At 56.4% G+C, this 24,298-nt stretch overlaps 2 pseudogenes; both read left to right on the forward strand.

Moving 5' to 3' along the window:
- Nucleotides 1-13,350: 13,350 nt before the first annotated feature.
- LOC115313225 lies at nt 13,351-14,461 on the forward strand (annotated as a pseudogene).
- A 558-nt stretch (nt 14,462-15,019) lies between these two features.
- On the forward strand, nt 15,020-16,403 carry LOC115321973 (annotated as a pseudogene).
- The last annotated feature ends 7,895 nt before the right edge of the window (nt 16,404-24,298 follow it).

Raw genomic sequence — 24,298 nt, forward strand, 5'->3', positions numbered from 1 at the left:
CGGGTCTGGTCGGCTGGGTCGGCAGATAGCAACGCTCACTGTTTCGTCGGTTACGGATACGCCGGACTCGCCCGAGTTCTGCTGGTTGCACTGTGACGGCCAACACGGGTCTGGTCGGCTGGGTCGGCATATAGCAACGGTCACTGCTTTGTCGGTTACGGATACGCCGCACTCGCCCGAGTTCTGCTGGTTGTACTGTGACGGCAAATACGGGTCTCGTCGGCTGGGTCGGCATATAGCAACTCTCACTGTTTCGTAGGTTACGGATACGCCGGACTCGCCCGAGTTCTGCTGGTTGTACAGTGACGGCAAATACGGGTCGCGTCGACTGGGTCGGCAGATAGCAACGCTCACTGTTTCGTCGGTTACGGATACGCCGGACTCGCCCGAGTTCTGCTGGTTGTACAGTGACGGCAAATACGGATCGGGCCGACTGGGTCGGCAGATAGCAACGCTCACTGTTTCGTCCCTTTCAGATACGCCGGACTCGCCCGAGTTCTGCTGGTTGTACTGTGACTGCAAATACGGGTCTGGTCGGCTAGGTCGGCATATAGCAACGGTCACTGCTTCGTCGGTTACGGATACGCCGGACTCGCCCGATTTCTGCTGGTTGTACAGTGACGGCAAATACGGGTCGCGTCGACTGGGTCGGCAGATAGCAACGCTCACTGTTTCGTCGGTTTCGGATACGCCGGACTCGCCCGAGTTCTGCTGGTTGTACTGTGACGGCAAAAACGGATCGAGTCAGCTGGGTCGGCAGATAGCAACGCTCACAGTTTCGTCGGTTTCGAATACGCCGGACTCGCCCGAGTTCTGCTGGTTGTACTGTTTCGGCAAATACGGGTCTGGTCGGCTGGGTCGGCAGATAGCAACGGTCACTGCTTCGTCGGTTACGGATACGCCGGACTCGCCCGAGTTCTGCTGGGTGTACTGTGAAGGCAAATACGGGTCGAGTCAGCTGGGTCGGCAGATAGCAACGCTCACTGTTTCGTCGCTTTCGGATACGCCGGACTCGCCCGAGTTCTGCTGGTTGTACTGTGACGGCAAATACGGGTCGGGTCGGCTGGGTCGGCAGATAGCAACGCTCACTGTTTCGTCGGTTTCGGATTCGCCGGACTCGCCCGAGTTCTGCTGTGACGGCGAATACGGGTCGGGTCGGCTGTGTCGGCAGATAGCAACGCTCACTGTTTTGTCGCTTTCGGATACGCCGGACTCGCCCGAGTTCTGCTGGTTGTACTGTGACGGCAAATACGGGTCTGGTCGGCTGGGTCGGCATATAGCAACGGTCACTGCTTCGTAGGTTACGGATACGCCGGACTCGCCCGAGTTCTGCTGGTTTTACAGTGACGGCAAATACGGGTCGCGTCGACTGGGTCGGCAGATAGCAACGCTCACTGTTTCGTCGCTTTCGGATACGCCGGACTCGCCCGAGTTCTGCTGGTTGTACTGTGACGGCAAATACGGGTCTGGTCGGCTGGGTCGGCACATAGCAACGGTCACTGCTTCGTCGGTTACGGATACGCCGGACTCGCCCGAGTTCTGCTGGTTGTACAGTGACGGCAAATACGGGTCGCGTCGACTGGGTCGGCAGATAGCAACGCTCACTGTTTCATCGGTTTCAGGTACGCCGGACTCGCCCGAGTTCTGCTGGTTGTACTGTGACGGCAAAAACGGGTCGAGTCAGCTGGGTCGGCAGATAGCAACGTTCACAGTTTTGTCGGTTTCGAATGCGCCGGACTCGCCCGAGTTCTGCTGGTTGTACTGTGACAGCAAATACGGGTCTGGTCGGCTGGGTCGGCAGATAGCAACGGTCACTGCTTCGTCGGTTACGGATACGCCGGACTCGCCCGAGCTCTGCTGGTTGTACAGGGACGGCAAATACGGGTCGGATCGACTGGGTCGGCAGATAGCAACGCTCACAGTTTCGTGGGTTTCGGATACGCCGGACTCGCCCGAGTTCTGCTGGTTGTACTGTGACGGCAAATACGGGTCTGGCCGGCTGTGTCGGCATATAGCAACGGTCACTGCTTCGTCGGTTACGGATACGCCGGACTCGCTCGAGTTGTGCTGGTTGTACAGTGACGGCAAATACGGATCGGGTCGACTGGGTCGGCAGATAGCAACGCTCACTGTTTCGTCGCTTTCGGATACGCCGGACTCGCCCGAGTTCTGCTGGTTGTACTGTGACGGCAAATACGGGTCTGGTCGGCTGGGTCGGCACATAACAACGGTCACTGCTTCGTCGGTTACGGATACGCCGGACTCGCCCGAGTTCTGCTGGTTGTACAGTGACGGCAAATACGGGTCGCGTCGACTGGGTCGGCAGATAGCAACGCTCACTGTTTCATCGGTTTCAGGTACGCCGGACTCGCCCGAGTTCTGCTGGTTGTACTGTGACGGCAAAAACGGGTCGAGTCAGCTGGGTCGGCAGATAGCAACGCTCACAGTTTTGTCGGTTTCGAATGCGCCGGACTCGCCCGAGTTCTGCTGGTTGTACTGTGACGGCAAATACGGGTCTGGTCGGCTGGGTCGGCAGATAGCAACGGTCACTGCTTCGTCGGTTACGGATACGCCGGACTCGCCCGAGCTCTGCTGGTTGTACAGTGACGGCAAATACGGATCGGGTCGACTGGGTCGGCAGATAGCAACGCTCACTGTTTCGTCGCTTTCGGATACGCCGGACTCGCCCCAGTTCTGCTGGTTGTACTGTGACGGCAAATACGGGTCTGGTCGGCTGGGTCGGCATATAGCAACGGTCACTGCTTCGTAGGTTACGGATACGCCGGACTCGCCCGAGTTCTGCTGGTTTTACAGTGACGGCAAATACGGGTCGCGTCGACTGGGTCGGCAGATAGCAACGCTCACTGTTTCGTCGGTTTCGGATACGCCGGACTCGCCCGAGTTCTGCTGGTTGTACTGTGACGGCAAAAACGGATCGGGTCGACTGGGTCGGCAGATAGCAACGCTCACTGTTTCGTCGGTTACGGATACGCCGGACTCGCCCGAGTTCTGCTGGTTGTACTGTGACGGCAAATACGGGTCTGGTCGGCTGGGTCGGGATATAGCAACGGTCACTGCTTCGTCGGTTACAGATACGCCGGACTCGCCCGAGTTCTGCTGGTTGTACAGTGACGGCAAATACGGGTCGCGTCGACTGGGTCGGCAGATAGCAACGCTCACTGTTTCGTTGGTTACGGATACGCCGGACTCGCCCGAGTTCTGCTGGTTGTACAGTGACGGCAAATACGGGTCTGTTCGGCTGGGTCGGCATATAGCAACGCTCACTGTTTCGTCGGTTACGGATACGCCGGACTCGCCCCAGTTCTGCTGGTTGTACAGTGACGGCAAATACGGGTCTGGTCGGCTGGGTCGGCAAATAGCAACGGTCGCTGCTTCGTCGGTTACGGATACGCCGGACTCGTCCGAGTTCTGCTGGTTGTACTGTGACGGCAAACACGGGTCTGGTCGGCTGGGTCGGCATATAGCAACGGTCACTGCTTCGTCGGTTACGGATACGCCGCACTCGCCCGAGTTCTGCTGGTTGTACTGTGACGGCAAATACGGGTCTCGTCGGCTGGGTCGGCATATAGCAATTCTCACTGTTTCGTAGGTTACGGATACGCCGGACTCGCCCGAGTTCTGCTGGTTGTACAGTGACGGCAAATTCGGGTCCCGTCGACTGGGTCGGCAGATAGCAACGCTCACTGTTTCGTCGGTTACGGATACGCCGGACTCGCCCGAGTTCTGCTGGTTGTACAGTGACGGCAAATACGGATCGGGCCGACTGGGTCGGCAGATAGGAACGCTCACTGTTTCGTCCCTTTCAGATACGCCGGACTCGCCCGAGTTGTGCTGGTTGTACTGTGACGGCAAATACGGGTCTGGTCGGCTGGGTCGGCATATAGCAACGGTCACTGCTTCGTCGGTTACGGATACGCCGGACTCGCCCGATTTCTGCTGGTTGTACAGTGACGGCAAATACGGGTCGCGTCGACTGGGTCGGCAGATAGCAACGCTCACTGTTTCATCGGTTTCGGATACGCCGGACTCGCCCGAGTTCTGCTGGTTGTACTGTGACGGCAAAAACGGATCGAGTCAGCTGGGTCGGCAGATAGCAACGCTCACAGTTTCGTCGGTTTCGAATACGCCGGACTCGCCTGAGTTCTGCTGGTTGTACTGTGACGGCAAATACGGGTCTGGTCGGCTGGGTTTGCAGATAGCAACGGTCACTGCTTCGTCGGTTACGGATACGCCGGACTCGCCCGAGTTCTGCTGGGTGTACTGTGAAGGCAAATACGGGTCGAGTCAGCTGGGTCGGCAGATAGCAACGCTCACTGTTTTGTCGCTTTCGGATACGCCGGACTCGCCCGAGTTCTGCTGTGACGGCGAATACGGGTCGGGTCGGCTGTGTCGGCAGATAGAAACGCTCACTGTTTTGTCGCTTTCGGATACGCCGGACTCGCCCGAGTTCTGCTGGTTGTACTGTGACGGCAAATACGGGTCGGGTCGGCTGTGTCGGCAGATAGCAACGCTCACTGTTTCGTCGGTTTCGGATACGCCGGACTCGCCCGAGTTCTGCTGGTTGTACTGTGACGGCAAATACGGGTCGGGTCGGCTGTGTCGGCAGATAGCAACGCTCACTGTTTCGTCGGTTTCGGATACGCCGGACTCGCCCGAGTTCTGCTGGTTGTACTGTGACGGCAAATACGGGTCGAGTCGGCTGTGTCGGCAGATAGCAACGCTCACTGTTTCGTCGGTTACGGATACGCCGGACTCGCCCGAGTTCTGCTGGTTGTACAGTGACGGCAAATACGGATCGGGCCGACTGGGTCGGCAGATAGCAACGCTCACTGTTTCGTCCCTTTCAGATACGCCGGACTCGCCCGAGTTCTGCTGGTTGTACAGTGACGGCAAATACGGGTCTGGTCGGCTGGGTCGGCATATAGCAACGGTCACTGCTTCGTCGGTTACGGATACGCCGGACTCGCCCGATTTCAGCTGGTTTTACAGTGACGGCAAATACGGGTCGCGTCGACTGGGTCGGCAGGTAGCAACGCTCACTGTTTCGTCGGTTTCGGATACGCCGGACTCGCCCGAGTTCTGCTGGTTGTACTGTGACGGCAAAAACGGATCGAGTCATCTGGGTCGGCAGATAGCAACGCTCACTGTTTCGTCCCTTTCAGATACGCCGGACTCGCCCGAGTTCTGCTGGTTGTACAGTGACGGCAAATACGGGTCTGGTCGGCTGGGTCGGCATATAGCAACGGTCACTGCTTCGTCGGTTACGGATACGCCGGACTCGCCCGATTTCTGCTGGTTTTACAGTGACGGCAAATACGGGTCGCGTCGACTGGGTCGGCAGATAGCAACGCTCACTGTTTCGTCGGTTTCGGATACGCCGGACTCGCCCGAGTTCTGCTGGTTGTACTGTGACGACAAAAACGGATCGAGTCAGCTGGGTCGGCAGATAGCAACGCTCACAGTTTCGTCGGTTTCGAATACGCCGGACTCGCTCGAGTTCTGCTGGTTGTACTGTGACAGCAAATACGGGTCTGGTCGGCTGGGTCGGCATATAGCAACGGTCACTGCTTCGTCGGTTACGGATACGCCGGACTCGCCCGATTTCTGCTGGTTGTACAGTGACGGCAAATACGGGTCGCGTCGACTGGGTCGGCAGATAGCAACGCTCACTGTTTCGTCGGTTTCGGATACGCCGGACTCGCCCGAGTTCTGCTGGTTGTACTGTGACGGCAAAAACGGATCGAGTCAGCTGGGTCGGCAGATAGCAACGCTCACAGTTTCGTCGGTTTCGAATACGCCGGACTCGCCTGAGTTCTGCTGGTTGTACTGTGACGGCAAATACGGGTCTGGTCGGCTGGGTTTGCAGATAGCAACGGTCACTGCTTCGTCGGTTACGGATACGCCGGACTCGCCCGAGTTCTGCTGGGTGTACTGTGAAGGCAAATACGGGTCGAGTCAGCTGGGTCGGCAGATAGCAACGCTCACTGTTTTGTCGCTTTCGGATACGCCGGACTCGCCCGAGTTCTGCTGTGACGGCGAATACGGGTCGGGTCGGCTGTGTCGGCAGATAGAAACGCTCACTGTTTTGTCGCTTTCGGATACGCCGGACTCGCCCGAGTTCTGCTGGTTGTACTGTGACGGCAAATACGGGTCGGGTCGGCTGTGTCGGCAGATAGCAACGCTCACTGTTTCGTCGGTTTCGGATACGCCGGACTCGCCCGAGTTCTGCTGGTTGTACTGTGACGGCAAATACGGGTCGGGTCGGCTGTGTCGGCAGATAGCAACGCTCACTGTTTCGTCGGTTTCGGATACGCCGGACTCGCCCGAGTTCTGCTGGTTGTACTGTGACGGCAAATACGGGTCGAGTCGGCTGTGTCGGCAGATAGCAACGCTCACTGTTTCGTCGGTTACGGATACGCCGGACTCGCCCGAGTTCTGCTGGTTGTACAGTGACGGCAAATACGGATCGGGCCGACTGGGTCGGCAGATAGCAACGCTCACTGTTTCGTCCCTTTCAGATACGCCGGACTCGCCCGAGTTGTGCTGGTTGTACTGTGACGGCAAATACGGGTCTGGTCGGCTGGGTCGGCATATAGCAACGGTCACTGCTTCGTCGGTTACGGATACGCCGGACTCGCCCGATTTCTGCTGGTTGTACAGTGACGGCAAATACGGGTCGCGTCGACTGGGTCGGCAGATAGCAACGCTCACTGTTTCGTCGGTTTCGGATACGCCGGACTCGCCCGAGTTCTGCTGGTTGTACTGTGACGGCAAAAACGGATCGAGTCAGCTGGGTCGGCAGATAGCAACGCTCACAGTTTCGTCGGTTTCGAATACGCCGGACTCGCCTGAGTTCTGCTGGTTGTACTGTGACGGCAAATACGGGTCTGGTCGGCTGGGTTTGCAGATAGCAACGGTCACTGCTTCGTCGGTTACGGATACGCCGGACTCGCCCGAGTTCTGCTGGGTGTACTGTGAAGGCAAATACGGGTCGAGTCAGCTGGGTCGGCAGATAGCAACGCTCACTGTTTTGTCGCTTTCGGATACGCCGGACTCGCCCGAGTTCTGCTGTGACGGCGAATACGGGTCGGGTCGGCTGTGTCGGCAGATAGAAACGCTCACTGTTTTGTCGCTTTCGGATACGCCGGACTCGCCCGAGTTCTGCTGGTTGTACTGTGACGGCAAATACGGGTCGGGTCGGCTGTGTCGGCAGATAGCAACGCTCACTGTTTCGTCGGTTTCGGATACGCCGGACTCGCCCGAGTTCTGCTGGTTGTACTGTGACGGCAAATACGGGTCGGGTCGGCTGTGTCGGCAGATAGCAACGCTCACTGTTTCGTCGGTTTCGGATACGCCGGACTCGCCCGAGTTCTGCTGGTTGTACTGTGACGGCAAATACGGGTCGAGTCGGCTGTGTCGGCAGATAGCAACGCTCACTGTTTCGTCGGTTACGGATACGCCGGACTCGCCCGAGTTCTGCTGGTTGTACAGTGACGGCAAATACGGATCGGGCCGACTGGGTCGGCAGATAGCAACGCTCACTGTTTCGTCCCTTTCAGATACGCCGGACTCGCCCGAGTTCTGCTGGTTGTACAGTGACGGCAAATACGGGTCTGGTCGGCTGGGTCGGCATATAGCAACGGTCACTGCTTCGTCGGTTACGGATACGCCGGACTCGCCCGATTTCAGCTGGTTTTACAGTGACGGCAAATACGGGTCGCGTCGACTGGGTCGGCAGATAGCAACGCTCACTGTTTCGTCGGTTTCGGATACGCCGGACTCGCCCGAGTTCTGCTGGTTGTACTGTGACGGCAAAAACGGATCGAGTCAGCTGGGTCGGCAGATAGCAACGCTCACTGTTTCGTCCCTTTCAGATACGCCGGACTCGCCCGAGTTCTGCTGGTTGTACAGTGACGGCAAATACGGGTCTGGTCGGCTGGGTCGGCATATAGCAACGGTCACTGCTTCGTCGGTTACGGATACGCCGGACTCGCCCGATTTCTGCTGGTTTTACAGTGACGGCAAATACGGGTCGCGTCGACTGGGTCGGCAGATAGCAACGCTCACTGTTTCGTCGGTTTCGGATACGCCGGACTCGCCCGAGTTCTGCTGGTTGTACTGTGACGACAAAAACGGATCGAGTCAGCTGGGTCGGCAGATAGCAACGCTCACAGTTTCGTCGGTTTCGAATACGCCGGACTCGCCCGAGTTCTGCTGGTTGTACTGTGACAGCAAATACGGGTCTGGTCGGCTGGGTCGGCAGATAGCAACGGTCACTGCTTCGTCGGTTACGGATACGCCGGACTCGCCCGAGTTCTGCTGGGTGTACTGTGAAGGCAAATACGGGTCGAGTCAGCTGGGTCGGCAGATAGCAACGCTCACTGTTTCGTCGCTTTCGGATACGCCGGACTCGCCCGAGTTCTGCTGGTTGTACTGTGACGGCAAATACGGGTCGGGTCGGCTGGGTCGGCAGATAGCAACGCTCACTGTTTCGTCGGTTTCGGATACGCCGGACTCGCCCGAGTTCTGCTGTGACGGCGAATACGGGTCGGGTCGGCTGTGTCGGCAGATAGCAACGCTCACTGTTTTGTCGCTTTCGGATACGCCGGACTCGCCCGAGTTCTGCTGGTTGTACTGTGACGGCAAATACGGGTCTGGTCGGCTGGGTCGGCACATAGCAACGGTCACTGCTTCGTCGGTTACGGATACGCCGGACTCGCCCGAGTTCTGCTGGTTTTACAGTGACGGCAAATACGGGTCGCGTCGACTGGGTCGGCAGATAGCAACGCTCACTGTTTCGTCGCTTTCGGATACGCCGGACTCGCCCGAGTTCTGGTGGTTGTACTGTGACGGCAAATACGGGTCTGGTCGGCTGGGTCGGCGCATAGCAACGGTCACTGCTTCGTAGGTTACGGATACGCCGGACTCGCCCGAGTTCTGCTGGTTTTAGAGTGACGGCAAATACGGGTCGCGTCGACTGGGTCGGCAGATAGCAACGCTCACTGTTTCGTCGCTTTCGGATACGCCGGACTCGCCCGAGTTCTGCTGGTTGTACTGTGACGGCAAATACGGGTCTGGTCGGCTGGGTCGGCACATAGCAACGGTCACTGCTTCGTCGGTTACGGATACGCCGGACTCGCCCGAGTTCTGCTGGTTGTACAGTGACGGCAAATACGGGTCGCGTCGACTGGGTCGGCAGATAGCAACGCTCACTGTTTCATCGGTTTCAGGTACGCCGGACTCGCCCGAGTTCTGCTGGTTGTACTGTGACGGCAAAAACGGGTCGAGTCAGCTGGGTCGGCAGATAGCAACGCTCACAGTTTTGTCGGTTTCGAATGCGCCGGACTCGCCCGAGTTCTGCTGGTTGTACTGTGACAGCAAATACGGGTCTGGTCGGCTGGGTCGGCAGATAGCAACGGTCACTGCTTCGTCGGTTACGGATACGCCGGACTCGCCCGAGCTCTGCTGGTTGTACAGGGACGGCAAATGCGGGTCGGATCGACTGGGTCGGCAGATAGCAACGCTCACAGTTTCGTGGGTTTCGGATCCGCCGGACTCGCCCGAGTTCTGCTGGTTGTACTGTGACGGCAAATACGGGTCTGGCCGGCTGTGTCGGCATATAGCAACGGTCACTGCTTCGTCGGTTACGGATACGCCGGACTCGCCCGAGTTCTGCTGGTTGTACAGTGACGGCAAATACGGATCGGGTCGACTGGGTCGGCAGATAGCAACGCTCACTGTTTCGTCGCTTTCGGATACGCCGGACTCGCCCGAGTTCTGCTGGTTGTACTGTGACGGCAAATACGGGTCTGGTCGGCTGGGTCGGCACATAGCAACGGTCACTGCTTCGTCGGTTACGGATACGCCGGACTCGCCCGAGTTCTGCTGGTTGTACAGTGACGGCAAATACGGGTCGCGTCGACTGGGTCGGCAGATAGCAACGCTCACTGTTTCATCGGTTTCAGGTACGCCGGACTCGCCCGAGTTCTGCTGGTTGTACTGTGACGGCAAAAACGGGTCGAGTCAGCTGGGTCGGCAGATAGCAACGCTCACTGTTTCGTCGCTTTCGGATACGCCGGACTCGCCCGAGTTCTGCTGGTTGTACTGTGACGGCAAATACGGGTCTGGTCGGCTGGGTCGGCAGATAGCAACGGTCACTGCTTCGTAGGTTACGGATACGCCGGACTCGCCCGAGTTCTGCTGGTTTTACAGTGACGGCAAATACGGGTCGCGTCGACTGGGTCGGCAGATAGCAACGCTCACTGTTTCGTCGCTTTCGGATACGCCGGACTCGCCCGAGTTCTGCTGGTTGTACTGTGACGGCAAATACGGGTCTGGTCGGCTGGGTCGGCATATAGCAACGGTCACTGCTTCGTAGGTTACGGATACGCCGGACTCGCCCGAGTTCTGCTGGTTTTACAGTGACGGCAAATACGGGTCGCGTCGACTGGGTCGGCAGATAGCAACGCTCACTGTTTCGTCGGTTTCGGATACGCCGGACTCGCCCGAGTTCTGCTGGTTGTACTGTGACGGCAAAAACGGATCGGGTCGACTGGGTCGGCAGATAGCAACGATCACTGTTTCGTCGGTTACGGATACGCCGGACTCGCCCGAGTTCTGCTGGTTGTACTGTGACGGCAAATACGGGTCACGTCGGCTGGGTCGGGATATAGCAACGGTCACTGCTTCGTCGGTTACAGATACGCCGGACTCGCCCGAGTTCTGCTGGTTGTACACTGACGGCAAATACGGGTCGCGTCGACTGGGTCGGCAGATAGCAACGCTCACTGTTTCGTTGGTTACGGATACGCCGGACTCGCCCGAGTTCTGCTGATTGTACAGTGACGGCAAATACGGGTCTGGTCGGCTGGGTCGGCATATAGCAACGCTCACTGTTTCGTCGGTTACGGATACGCCGGACTCGCCCCAGTTCTGCTGGTTGTACAGTGACGGCAAATACGGGTCTGGTCGGCTGGGTCGGCATATAGCAACGGTCACTGCTTCGTCGGTTACGGATACGCCGGACTCGTCCGAGTTCTGCTGGTTGTACTGTGACGGCAAATACGGGTCTGGTCGGCTGGGTCGGCAGATTGCAACGCTCACTGTTTCGTCGGTTACGGATACGCCGGACTCGCCCGAGTACTGCTGGTTGTACTGTGACGGCAAACACGGGTCTGGTCGGCAGGGTCGGCATATAGCAACGGTCACTGCTTCGTCGGTTATGGATACGCCGCACTCGCCCGAGTTCTGCTGGTTGTACTGTGACGGCAAATACGGGTCTCGTCGGCTGGGTCGGCATATAGCAACTCTCACTGTTTCGTAGGTTACGGATACGCCGGACTCGCCCGATTTCTGCTGGTTGTACAGTGACGGCAAATACGGGTCGCGTCGACTGGGTCGGCAGATAGCAACGCTCACTGTTTCGTCGGTTTCGGATACGCCGGACTCGCCCGAGTTCTGCTGGTTGTACTGTGACGGCAAAAACGGATCGAGTCAGCTGGGTCGGCAGATAGCAACGCTCACAGTTTCGTCGGTTTCGAATACGCCGGACTCGCCCGAGTTCTGCTGGTTGTACTGTGACGGCAAATACGGGTCTGGTCGGCTGGGTCGGCAGATAGCAACGGTCACTGCTTCGTCGGTTACGGATACGCCGGACTCGCCCGAGTTCTGCTGGGTGTACTGTGAAGGCAAATACGGGTCGAGTCAGCTGGGTCGGCAGATAGCAACGCTCACTGTTTCGTCGCTTTCGGATACGCCGGACTCGCCCGAGTTCTGCTGGTTGTACTGTGACGGCAAATACGGGTCGGGTCGGCTGGGTCGGCAGATAGCAACGCTCACAGTTTCGTCGGTTTCGGATACGCCGGACTCGCCCGAGTTCTGCTGTGACGGCGAATACGGGTCGGGTCGGCTGTGTCGGCAGATAGCAACGCTCACTGTTTTGTCGCTTTCGGATACGCCGGACTCGCTCGAGTTCTGCTGGTTGTACTGTGACGGCAAATACGGGTCGGGTCGGCTGTGTCGGCAGATAGCAACGCTCACTGTTTCGTCGGTTTCGGATACGCCGGACTCGCCCGAGTTCTGCTGGTTGTACTGTGACGGCAAATACGGGTCGGGTCGGCTGTGTCGGCAGATAGCAACGCTCACTGTTTCGTCGGTTTCGGATACGCCGGACTCGCCCGAGTTCTGCTGGTTGTACTGTGACGGCAAATACGGGTCGAGTCGGCTGTGTCGGCAGATAGCAACGCTCACTGTTTCGTCGGTTTCGGATACGCCGGACTCGCCCGAGTTCTGCTGGTTGTACTATGACGGCAAATACGGGTCGGGTCGGCTCTGTCGGCAGATAGCAACACTCACTGTTTCGTCGGTTTCGGATACGCCGGACTCGCCCGAGTTCTGTTGGCTGTACTGTGACGGCAAATACGGGTTGGGTCGGCTGTGTTGGCAGATAGCAACGCTCACTGTTTCGTCGGTTTCGGATACGCCGGACTCACCCGACTTCTGCTGGTTGTAATGTGACGGCAAATGCGGGTCGGGTCGGCTGGGTCGGCAGATAGCAACGCTCACTGTTTCGTCAGTTTCGAATACGCCGGACTCGCCCGAGTTCTGCTGGTTGTACTGTGACGGCAAATACGGGTCGGGTCGGCTGGGTCGGCAGATAGCAACGGTCACTGTGATGTGCGCGGCTGAGAACCATCACCGAGGTAGAGATGTTTTCGCCAAGACGTGGCCCGGCGTGCCACGAGATATACGGTCGACGGCCGGAGAAAAAGGCACGAGCGAAAAAGAACGAAACGAGGTAGAAGAAGACAAGCGGTGCGAGGAGCTGGCTGACTGTTGAGTTCGTCCCGGTTCGACTAGGCCGGGAACTCAGGAATGCGCTGGCCTGGCCACCGCTCCCGCTGAGTGCGTCCTGTTTCCACAAGGCCTTGAACTCAGAGACTCGTCAGCCTGCCCTCCGCCCTCGCTGGGTTCGTCCGAACTTCTGAAGACCCGGAACCCAACACTCCAGCCGCTCAGCCATCTCCACCTTCGCAACGACAGAAGACTCCAAGACCCAACGTATGACGAACATTTTTCTATTGGCATTAAGAACTGTCGAAGCCGCGTGCGTAACATCTACTGATATCGCTGTTTTAAATATTTTTGTAGAACCTTTGCTAATACCATTGCTGTAAATATTTTTTTTTTTATCTTCTTTGTTTAAACAATTCTCAAAGCCAACGGTCTCGTTCTCATTATTTATGACACGACATCCCCTCGAACCTACGACAAATTGGCGTCCGCGGCAGGACGAGACTGTTTGAGCATTGTTTAAATAGGAAAGAGACTATGAGTACGGAAGAATTGATCGGGCTTGGAGAGCGCTTGGTGCTGCGCGACGTGGAGTTGAGGGCTTGGGTGGAGTCTGAACAGGCGCAGGAAAAAGAGAGAGAAAGGCTCTCACGTGAGGATCGCGCAGCCGAGAGAGAGGCGACAAAGGTGAAGTTAGATGCTGAGCGCGCGCTAGCCGAGTGCGCACGAGAGGCGACAAAGGAGAAGTTAGCTGCTGAACGCGCGCTAGCCGAGTGCGAACGCGAAACTCTGTTACTGAAAGTCCGGTTGGCAGAGGCCGAGAGTCAACCCAGAGTAACGGCAGCAGTCGTCCGAGGGGCGGATGGAGGCTCTTCATTGCTAATTAATCCGCACAAGATGATCCCACCCTTCGATGAACGACGGGATGATCTAGATGCGTATTTAAACGCTTTGAACACATCGCAGCGGGATACAATTGGCCGAGAGAAAAGTGGGCCACAGCTCTGAGTGTGTGTCTCAGCGGGGAGGCCTTGAAGGTCTTTGGTCGACTCGGTCCGGAGGATTCGTAGGATTAGGAGAAAACGTGGTTAGCGTTGCTGCAGCGTTTTCGTTTCACCGCGGAGGGGTACAAGGAGAAGTTCCGTGAGAGCAAACCCCAGGACGGTGAAACCGGAAAACAGTATGCGGCAAGAATTGCCAGTTTCTTTGATCGCTGGGTGGAACTTTCCGGCACGGCATCTACCGTTGAAGGGCTACGAGACTTGTAGTAACCGAGCAGTTTCTTAATAACTGCCTCAGCCGACTAGCACTGTTCCTCAGAGAGAGGAAATGGAAGACTCTCAGCGAGACGGTTGAGGTGGCGGACAGTTTCCTGGAAGCCCAACGACAACGCAACCTGCTCGTATTTGGGGAAAAGACTGAGTTGGGGGACACAAGAGGAAAGAAAGTAAACACTACACACAAACCTCTGGTCAAATGCTTTGTATGCGACAAGGCGGGACATAGGGCATCTGACTGCCGTTCGAAACTGAACCAACTCTACTGCGTGTACTGCCGTCGAACAGGTCACGATGCTAAGGCCTGCACAAAGGGCAGCGACTCGAAGGAAGCTTCCTGTTGCGTGTCTCTAGGAAGCAGAAAAAAATGAAAGCCGTTTACAATACCCTGTAACGCTGGATTAGAGCGCAGCTCTTGAGGAGGAAGATGGAAGCGTACTGAGGGATAGGTGACTCCTTGAGGTCACGTGACCTCAAGGGGGTCACGTGACCTCAGGGGGTTACGTGACCTCAGGGGGTCACGTGACCTCAGGGGCTCACATGACCTTTGGGGGTCACATGACCTTAGGGGGGTCACGTGACCTCAAGGGGGTCTCGTGACTTCAGGGGTCACGTGACCTCGGGGGGTCACGTGACCTAGGGGTGTCACGTGACCTCGGGGGGTCACGTGACCTCGGGGGGTCACGTGACCTCGGGGGGTGGTCACGTGACCTCGGGGGGGGGGGGGGTCACGTGACCTCGCGGTTACACCGACGGCGACGGCGACGGCGACACCGACGGCGACGCCGACGCCGCTCCAGCCGGAAACGGGCCCCTAAGAGCTGCGCTCTAAAACATTCGCACCAGGCCTCGGAACCTAATTCTAAAATCGAAGAGGGCGATAGAAACGGTATCGATGTTGAGCGACGGGGGCCAAGACAGCGTACGACATGTCTGTTTTAAAAGGTACACTTGACGGCCAGGCTGTCTCCGTCTTAAGGGACACCGGTAGCAGCACCGTGGTGGTGCGTCGCTCGCTCATCCTGGAGGCAGCACTCACGGGGACCACAGCCACATTACGGCTGATAGATGGCCGAAGCATCGACGTTCCTGAGGCGCAAGTGGATATCACCTCCCCCTATTTCACGGGGACCGCAGTGGCCAAGTGCCTGGATGCTCCAATTTACGATGTACTAGTCGGCAATGTTCCCGGCTCGCGTGACGCATCCTCTCCCGATCCTCGTTGGAAAGAACCGGCGAGGGCCTTTAAAGCTCGGAGAGAAGATCCCATGACGGACGAGAAGCCAGAGCATCCCGCACCCACTTCGATCCTAGCCGGAGCAAGGGTTACTGGGCAACGCCGAAAAGCGCCCACCGTTGATATTGGCGCCATGCAGGTGACCGCGAAGAAACCCGTGCTCGCCGAGTGGGTGCAGGGCACCGTCCAGTGGTTCAACATAAAGAACGGCTATGGCTTCATCAACCGCAACGACACGCGGGAAGACATCTTCGTCCACCAGACCGCCATTAAGCGGGACAACCCGCAGAAGGTCACGCGCAGCGTTTACGAGGGTGAGACCGTCCAGTTTGACGTCGTCGTAGGTGAGAAGGGACGCGAGGCCCCCAATGTGACCGTTCCCGACGGCGAGCCCGTACAGTGCTTCCCTTACGCCATGGACAGAAGACGCTTCAGAGGTCGCTGGTTCCCGAGACGGAGTCAACACCGACCGATGCCCAACCCGCGCCACTGTGTGCAGGACTCTGACGACTTCCATGACGTTGTGATCGTGCCAGACTCGCCGCAGCCGCAAGCGCCACCGCAGCGATGGCTGCAGCCTGGGAGATCCTGCTTGCGCCGCCACTACCGCCGTCTCAGAGATATGAAAAGGAGCTCGCTACCCGCCAAAGACATGAGACCCCACTTCCAGTTTGAAGCGGAGGCCGAATACGAGGACACCAGAGCCCAGCGGAGGCCACACCGACGCTTCTACGGGAGGTACGTACTTCCGCAGGCGTGGCGGAAGATCTAGGAGTGATCCACGGCGGTTCGACTTCGAGAAGGAGCCCAGGGACGTGCCGGGTTCGTGGCGCAAGCCGAGACCTATGTCGACGTCGGCTTCGCCTTTCAGGGCATACGCCGGACGTAACCAGGGGTTGAGCAACGAACGCTCTTTGGCAGAAAGCGTTGAAAGCGCTCCGAAAAAAGACGGAAAACAAGAAGAGCTCTATCCGTCCGCAAAGGGAAAGGCTGATTCCAAGCATTCCGTGGAGAGGATAGAAATTTGCGTGGAAAAGTTCCCGCCGCAGACCGAGGAGTCGGTCATCCACCTGTGAAGGAAGCGACTATGCAGCGGCAGAATGGTGGCTACTACGATTTTTGACGTGGGAAGTAAGAATGAATTCACCTCTTTCGCTTGTGTTTTGGTCCGCATCTCGTGCATATTTGGTTCGGCTACCAATCGTGTCTTAGATGTGGGGAAAATTGAGAGGAGGTTTCGCGTTCACTAAAAGTTCTGTGACGAGTGACTTAAGCGCGATTTCTGGTATCGTGAAATGAGGAAGTACGCTGGGAAGGATGTTGAGCCTGGCCTTGCAAAAATAGTGCTTTCATGTTGAACATATCAGGGGCTCCGAGAACGTTGGTGCGGATTACGTGAGCCGCCTAGTCTAGTTGAGAGAAAGTGTGGTTTACGTTCGGCGATGAATGCATGCGGTTTGAAATATTTGTCCTTCAAGTGTTTTCTGTGTACGTTTATTGACATGTGTAACCTTCGCGCACCTAACATAGTTTTTTTTTCTGAAAAACAAAACTCGTAAAAAGGGACTCTTGTGATGTGCGCGGCTGAGAACCATCACCGGGCTACAGATGTTTTCGCCATGACGTGGCCCCGCGTGCCATGAGATATACCGTCGAGGGCCGGAGAAAAAGGCACGAGCGAAAAAGAACGAAACGAGGTAGAAGAAGACAAGCGGTCCGAGGAGCTGGCTGACTGTTGAGTTCGTCCCGGTTCGACTAGGCCGGGAACTCAAGAATGCGCTGGCCTGGCCACTGCTCCCGCTGAGTACGTCCTGGTTCCACAAGGCCGGGAACTCAGAGACTCGTCAGCCTGCCCTCCGCCCTCGCTGGGTTCGTCCGGACTTCTGAAGACCCGGAACCCAACACTCCAGCCGCTCAGCCATCTCCACCTTCGCAACGACAGAGGACTCCAAGACCCAACGTATGACAAACATTTTTCTATTGGCATTAAGAACTGTGGAAGCCGCGTGCGTAACATCTACTGATATCGCTGTTTTAAATATTTTTGTAGAACCTTTGCTAATACCATTGCTGTAAATATTTTTCTTTATATCTTCGTTGTGTAAACAATTCTCAAAGCCAACGGTCTCGTTCTCATTATTTATCACACGACATCCCCTCGAACCTACGACACTCACTGTTTTGTCGGTTTCGAATACGCCAGACTCGCCCGAGTTCTGCTGGTTGTACTGTGACGGCATATACGGGTCGAGTCAGCTGGGTCGACAGATAGCAACGCGCACTGTTTCGTCGGTCACGGATACGCCGGACTCGCCCGAGTTCTGCTGGTTGTACGGTGACGGCAAATACGGGTTGAGTCGGCTAGGTCGGCAGATAGCAACGCTCACTGTTTTGTCGGTCACGGATACGCCGGACTCGCCCGAGTTCTGCTGGTTGTACTGTGACGGCACATACGGGTCGAGTCAGCTGGGTCGGCAGATAGCAACTCTCACTATTTCGTCGGTTTCGGATACTCCGGACTCGCCCGAGTTCTGCTGGTTGTACTGTGACGGCAAATACGGGTCGAGTCGGCTGGGTTTGCAGATAGCAACGCTCACTGTTTCGTCGGTCACGGATACGCCGGACTCGCCCGAGTTCTGCTGGCTGTACTGTGACGGCAAATACAGGTCGAGTCGGCCGGGTCCGCAGATAGCAACGGTCACTGTATCGTCGGTTTCGGATACGCCGGACTCGCCCGAGTTGTGCTGGTTGTACTGTGATGGCAAATACGGGTCGAGTCAGCTGGGTCGGCAGATAGCAACGCTCCCTGTTTCGTCGGTCACGGATACGCCGGACTCGCCCGAGTTCTGCTGGTTGTACTGTGACGGCAAATACGGGTCGAGTCAGCTGGGTCGGCAGATAGCAACTCTTACTGTTTCGTCGGTCACGGATACGCCGGACTCGCCCGAGTTCTGCTGGTTGTACTGTGACGGCAAATACGGGTCGAGTCGGCTGGGTTTGCAGGTAGCAACGCTCACTGTTTTGTCGGTCACGGATACGCCGGACTCGCCCCAGTTCTGCTGGTTGTACTGTGACGGCAAATACAGGTCGGGTCAGCTGGGTCGGCAGATAGCAACGCTCCCTGTTTCGTCGGTCACGGATACGCCGGACTCGCCCGAGTTCTGCTGGTTGTACTGTGACGGCAAATACGGGTCGAGTCAGTGGGTCGGCAGATAGCAACTCTCACTGTTTCGTCGGTCACGGATACGCCGGACTCGCCCGAGTTCTGCTGGTTGTACTGTGACGGCAAATACGGGTCGAGTCAGCTGGGTCGGCAGATAGCAACTCACTGTTTCGTCGGTCACGGATACGCCGGACTCGACCCGAGTTCTGCTGGTTGTACTGTGACGGCAAATACGGGTCGAGTCAGCTGGGTCGGCAGATAGCAACTCTCACTGTTTCGTCGGTCACGGATACGCCGGACTCGCCAGAGGTCTGCTGGTTGTACTGTGACGGCAAATACGGGTCGAGTCAGCTGGGTCGGCAGATAGCAACTCTCGCAGTTTCTTCGGTCACGGATACGCCGGACTCGCCCGAGTTCTGCTGGTTGTACTGTGACGGCAAATACGGGTCGAGTCAGCTGGGTCGGCAGATAGCAACGCTCCCTGTTTCGTCGGTCACGGATACGCCGGACTCGCCCGAGTTCTGCTGGTTGTACTGTGACGGCAAATACAGGTCGGGTCAGCTGGGTTGGCGGATAGCAACGCTCCCTGTTTCGTCGGTCACGGATACGCCGGACTCGCCAGAGTTCTGCTGGTTGTACTGTGACGGCAAATACGGGTCGAGTCAGCTGGGTCGGCAGATAGCAACGCTCCCTGTTTCGTCGGTCACGGATACGCCGGACTCGCCCGAGTTCTGCTGGTTGTACTGTGACGGCAAATACAGGTCGGGTCAGCTGGGTTGGCGGATAGCAACGCTCCCTGTTTCGTCGGTCACGGATACGCCGGACTCGCCTGAGTTCTGCTGGTTGTACTGTGACGGCAAATACAGGTCGGGTCAGCTGGGTTGGCAGATAGCAACGCTCACTGTTTCGTCGGTTTCGGATACGCCGGACTCGCCCGAGTTCTGCTGGTTGTACTTTGACGGCAAATACGGGTCGAGTCGGCTGGGTCCGCAGATAGCAACGGTCACTGTCTCGTCGGTTTCGGATACGCCGGACTCGCCCGAGCTCTGCTGGTTGTACTGTGATGGCAAATACGGGTCGAGTCAGCTGGGTCGGCAGATAGCAACGCTCCCTGTTTCGTCGGTCACGGATACGCCGGACTCGCCCGAGTTCTGCTGGTTGTACTGTGACGGCAAATACGGGTCGAGTCAGCTGGGTCGGCAGATAGCAACTCTTACTGTTTCGTCGGTCACGGATACGCCGGACTCGCCCGAGTTCTGCTGGTTGTACTGTGACGGCAAATACGGGTCGAGTCGGCTGGGTTTGCAGGTAGCAACGCTCACTGTTTGGTCGGTCACGGATGCGCCGGACTCGCCCCAGTTCTGCTGGTTGTACTGTGACGGCAAATACAGGTCGGGTCAGCTGGGTCGGCAGATAGCAACGCTCCCTGTTTCGTCGGTCACGGATACGCCGGACTCGCCCGAGTTCTGCTGGTTGTACTGTGACGGCAAATACGGGTCGAGTCAGTGGGTCGGCAGATAGCAACTCTCACTGTTTCGTCGGTCACGGATACGCCGGACTCGCCCGAGTTCTGCTGGTTGTACTGTGACGGCAAATACGGGTCGAGTCAGCTGGGTCGGCAGATAGCAACTCACTGTTTCGTCGGTCACGGATACGCCGGACTCGACCCGAGTTCTGCTGGTTGTACTGTGACGGCAAATACGGGTCGAGTGAGCTGGGTCGGCAGATAGCAACTCTCACTGTTTCGTCGGTCATGGATACGCCGGACTCGCCAGAGTTCTGCTGGTTGTACTGTGACGGCAAATACGGGTCGAGTCAGCTGGGTCGGCAGATAGCAACTCTCACTGTTTCTTCGGTCACGGATACGCCGGACTCGCCCGAGTTCTGCTGGTTGTACTGTGACGGCAAATACGGGTCGAGTCAGCTGGGTCGGCAGATAGCAACGCTCCCTGTTTCGTCGGTCACGGATACGCCGGACTCGCCCGAGTTCTGCTGGTTGTACTGTGACGGCAAATACAGGTCGGGTCAGCTGGGTTGGCGGATAGCAACGCTCCCTGTTTCGTCGGTCACGGATACGCCGGACTCGCCAGAGTTCTGCTGGTTGTACTGTGACGGCAAATACGGGTCGAGTCAGCTGGGTCGGCAGATAGCAACGCTCCCTGTTTCGTCGGTCACGGATACGCCGGACTCGCCCGAGTTCTGCTGGTTGTACTGTGACGGCAAATACAGGTCGGGTCAGCTGGGTTGGCGGATAGCAACGCTCCCTGTTTCGTCGGTCACGGATACGCCGGACTCGCCCGAGTTCTGCTGGTTGTACTGTGACGGCAAATACAGGTCGGGTCAGCTTTGTTGGCAGATAGCAACGCTCACTGTTTCGTCGGTTTCGGATACGCCGGACTCGCCCGAGTTCTGCTGGTTGTACTGTGACGGCAAATACGGGTCGAGTCGGCTGGGTCCGCAGATAGCAACGGTCACTGTCTCGTCGGTTTCGGATACGCCGGACTCGCCCGAGCTCTGCTGGTTATATTGTGACGGCAAATACGGGTCAGGTCGGCTGGGTCGGCAGATAGTGACGCTCACTGTTTCGTCGGTTTCGGATACGCCAGACTCGCCTGAGTTCTGCTGGTTGTACTGTGACGGCGAATACGGGTCGAGTCAGCTGGGTCGGCAGATAGCAACGCTCACTGTTTCGTCGGTCGCGGATACGCCGGACTCGCCCGAGTTCTGCTGGCTGTACGGTGACGGCAAATGCCGGTCGGGTCGGCTGGGTCGGCAGGGAGCAAAGGTCATTGGTTCGTCGGCTTCCGATGCGCCAGACACGCCGGAGTTCTACTGGTTGTACGGTGACGGCAAATACGGGTCGGGTCGGCTGGACGGCAGGGAGCAACGGTTATTGTTTCGTCGGTTTCGGATGCGCCGGACTCACCGGAGTTCTGCTGGTTGCATGGTGACGGCAGAGACGGGTCGGCAGGGAGCAAAGGTCATTGGTTCGTCGGCTTCGTATGCGCCGGGCTCGCCGGAGTTCTGCTGGCTGTACGGTGACGGCAAATACCGGTCGGGTCGGCTGGGTTGGCAGGGAGCAAAGGTCATTGGTTCGTCGGCTTCCGATGCGCCAGACACGCCGGAGTTCTACTGGTTGTACGGTGACGGCAAATACGGGTCGGGTCGGCTGGACGGCAGGGAGCAACGGTCATTTTTCGTCGGTTTCGGATGCGCCGGACTCACCGGAGTTCTGCTGGTTGCATGGTGACGGCAGAGACGGGTCGGCAGGGAGCAAAGGTCATTGGTTCGTCGGGTTCGGATGCGCCGGGCTCGCCGGAGTTCTGCTGGCTGTACGGTGACGGCAAATACCGGTCGGGTCGGCAGGGAGCAACGGTCATTTTTTTGTCGGTTTCGGATACGCGGGACTCGATGGTGTTTTGCTGGTTGTACAGTGACGGCAAATACCAGTCGAGTCGGCTGGGTCGGCAGGGTCATTGGTCATTGGTTCCGAAGAACCAATGACCAACGGTCATTGGTTCGTCGGCTTCCGATGCGCCAGACACGCCGGAGTTCTGCTGGTTGTACGGTGACGGCAAATACGGGTCGGGTCAGCTGGGTCGGCAGGAAGCAACGGTCATTGTTTCGCCGGTTTCGGATGCGCCGGACTCACCGGAGTTCTGCTAGTTGTACGGTGACGGCAAAGACGGGTCGGCAGGGAGCTACCCTAGTAGCACCATATGTTGCCATAACGTTACTGGAATGTCACAAATATAATGTAACGTTGGGGCGCATTTGGGCATGTTATAGCAACGTTAGAAAACTAACGTAACAGGTATGTTCACCTGTAACATTGTTTGACCTTCACTGAACGTCGTGCAACGTTACATCACATAGGCAAACGTTCCAGGAATGTTGGAGAAGCAACATTGGAGCAACGTTTAGAAATAACCTCTTGGTAACATTTCAACCCTGACATAAGGGCAATGTTTTGCAGCGACGTTGGCCTAATGTGACGAAATGTGAGACATCACCACATCACACAGAGACTGGTGAAGGATACACGAAGATACTAAACTTTGAATAGTTCAATAAATTTTCTTGTTCGAACATTTTTGTTTTCATACAAACAGAAAGACCGCCCTAATGCTTGTGAATGGCGTATTTGAAACAAGTGTTCAAAATGTACTCTAAACAAATTGCAGAAAACTAAAAAAAACATCAGACCAAAAGGTTTATAATAAAATTGAATTCATTTGTGTGTCTGGCATTTGCTTGCACAATTTTATAATCAAGTTTATTAGTTTGAATTAGAACTTGGGTTTGGGCTAGTTGGTCCATTACTGAATGAAAGGTTAAAAAGCGCGAACAAACGAGGACGATAAAGAAACATGGATAAAGCTCCTGTCCTGTCGTCCGTGTTTCTTTATTGTCCTCGTTTGTTCGCGCTTTTTAACCTTTTATTAAGTTTAATATCATAATGGGCTAAGTGGTAATGCAAGGCTGGCAAACTTATAATGAACATTGCTTACATTTCGTTGCCATTGGAATGTTCAGTGAGCCTCAACTCGAGGATGAAGGTGAACAAAATGGTTTGTTGTCGCCACACTAAAGCAGATGCAAACACACTAAGGAACCCTACTGTGGCTTTTGTCATACTATGAACGAAACACACACCAACAGAGACCTTGTCGAGAAGTCTGTTGAGACTTGCCTGTTTGAGCTGGTTTCCTTCCTGCCCCTTAACCTGTCTCGCCCTTACAAAAATTATCAATGAGTTTCTCTTGAGTTTGTGCATTCTATAAGAACATATTAGGAATTCAGTTGAAACTCATTCATCATTTTTGTAAGGGCGGGTTGGCGAGTCTGCTCATAATTCACAAGCTAACATGCACCCTTATCATTGCTTCTTAGGTTAGGATCACTCGGATGCCCAGCGTCTGGAACGCATACTAAAGCTAACAAGAGGGTGAAGTCATGGGGCGTTATTCTGTTATCGAAGGCGGAAAACTCATGCTAGTGACATGACGACGCAAAGACCTCCCGAACATGTATAGGATGGCACGCGGGTGACAGCCTGTAAATTAACCTGGAACCTGAGCTAGCTGAAATTATCACCAAAGGTGTATTTTAGTGGTGTGCTCCACTGCGTTACCTTTTGAAGCGTAGCTCTGTTTCTGTGAAAAATATGAACATGATTACCCTACTACCAAGTCGCAGAGAGTTCTTGAGGTCGACTGAATGCTCTGTCCGACCCGAGCTTTCTGCGAAATGATTTCTACTATTTAAAATAGAAGCAAGGACTAATTTCACACTGGACTCGACTCAAATCGAGCGATTGGGTGGCTGTTACTCTCGCGGTCTTGGTTGTCTGCGTCAGTGCTTGCCATAGAGATTTAGAGAAATCTAGGAGCATGCGGTATAAAATACACCCTGGTTGAAAATTTGAAATAGTTACACGCGGAAGCTCATTTTTCAGTCCGATTTATAGCCCACCACTATATTTCTTCGGAAAACTTAGAGTGGTGGCTCATTGCAACATACTGCAAGTGAGATGACCGGTGGCAGCCATCGTTTCATAGACAGAGGAAGGGAAAAGGGAGACGGTCCAGAGGGAAGGTGAGCGAGGAGATGGGAAGAAAGAGGTCAAGTATGAAGGTCGAAGGCCAAAAGCACATGCTCACACAAGGAAGAGAAGAGGCGGAAGGGAAGGGGACTGAGGATGAAATGGCTGAGGGAGCATGAAGGGAGAGAAAGATGAAGAGAAGTTCGCCAGGGAGGAGCGAGATCGGACGGCGGAGAGAGGCAGGAGGGGAGGAAGAGCACACA

This window comes from Ixodes scapularis, unplaced genomic scaffold, assembly GCF_016920785.2.
Source record: "Ixodes scapularis isolate PalLabHiFi unplaced genomic scaffold, ASM1692078v2 PGA_scaffold12__126_contigs__length_90152505, whole genome shotgun sequence".
NCBI classification, from domain to species: domain Eukaryota; kingdom Metazoa; phylum Arthropoda; class Arachnida; order Ixodida; family Ixodidae; genus Ixodes; species Ixodes scapularis.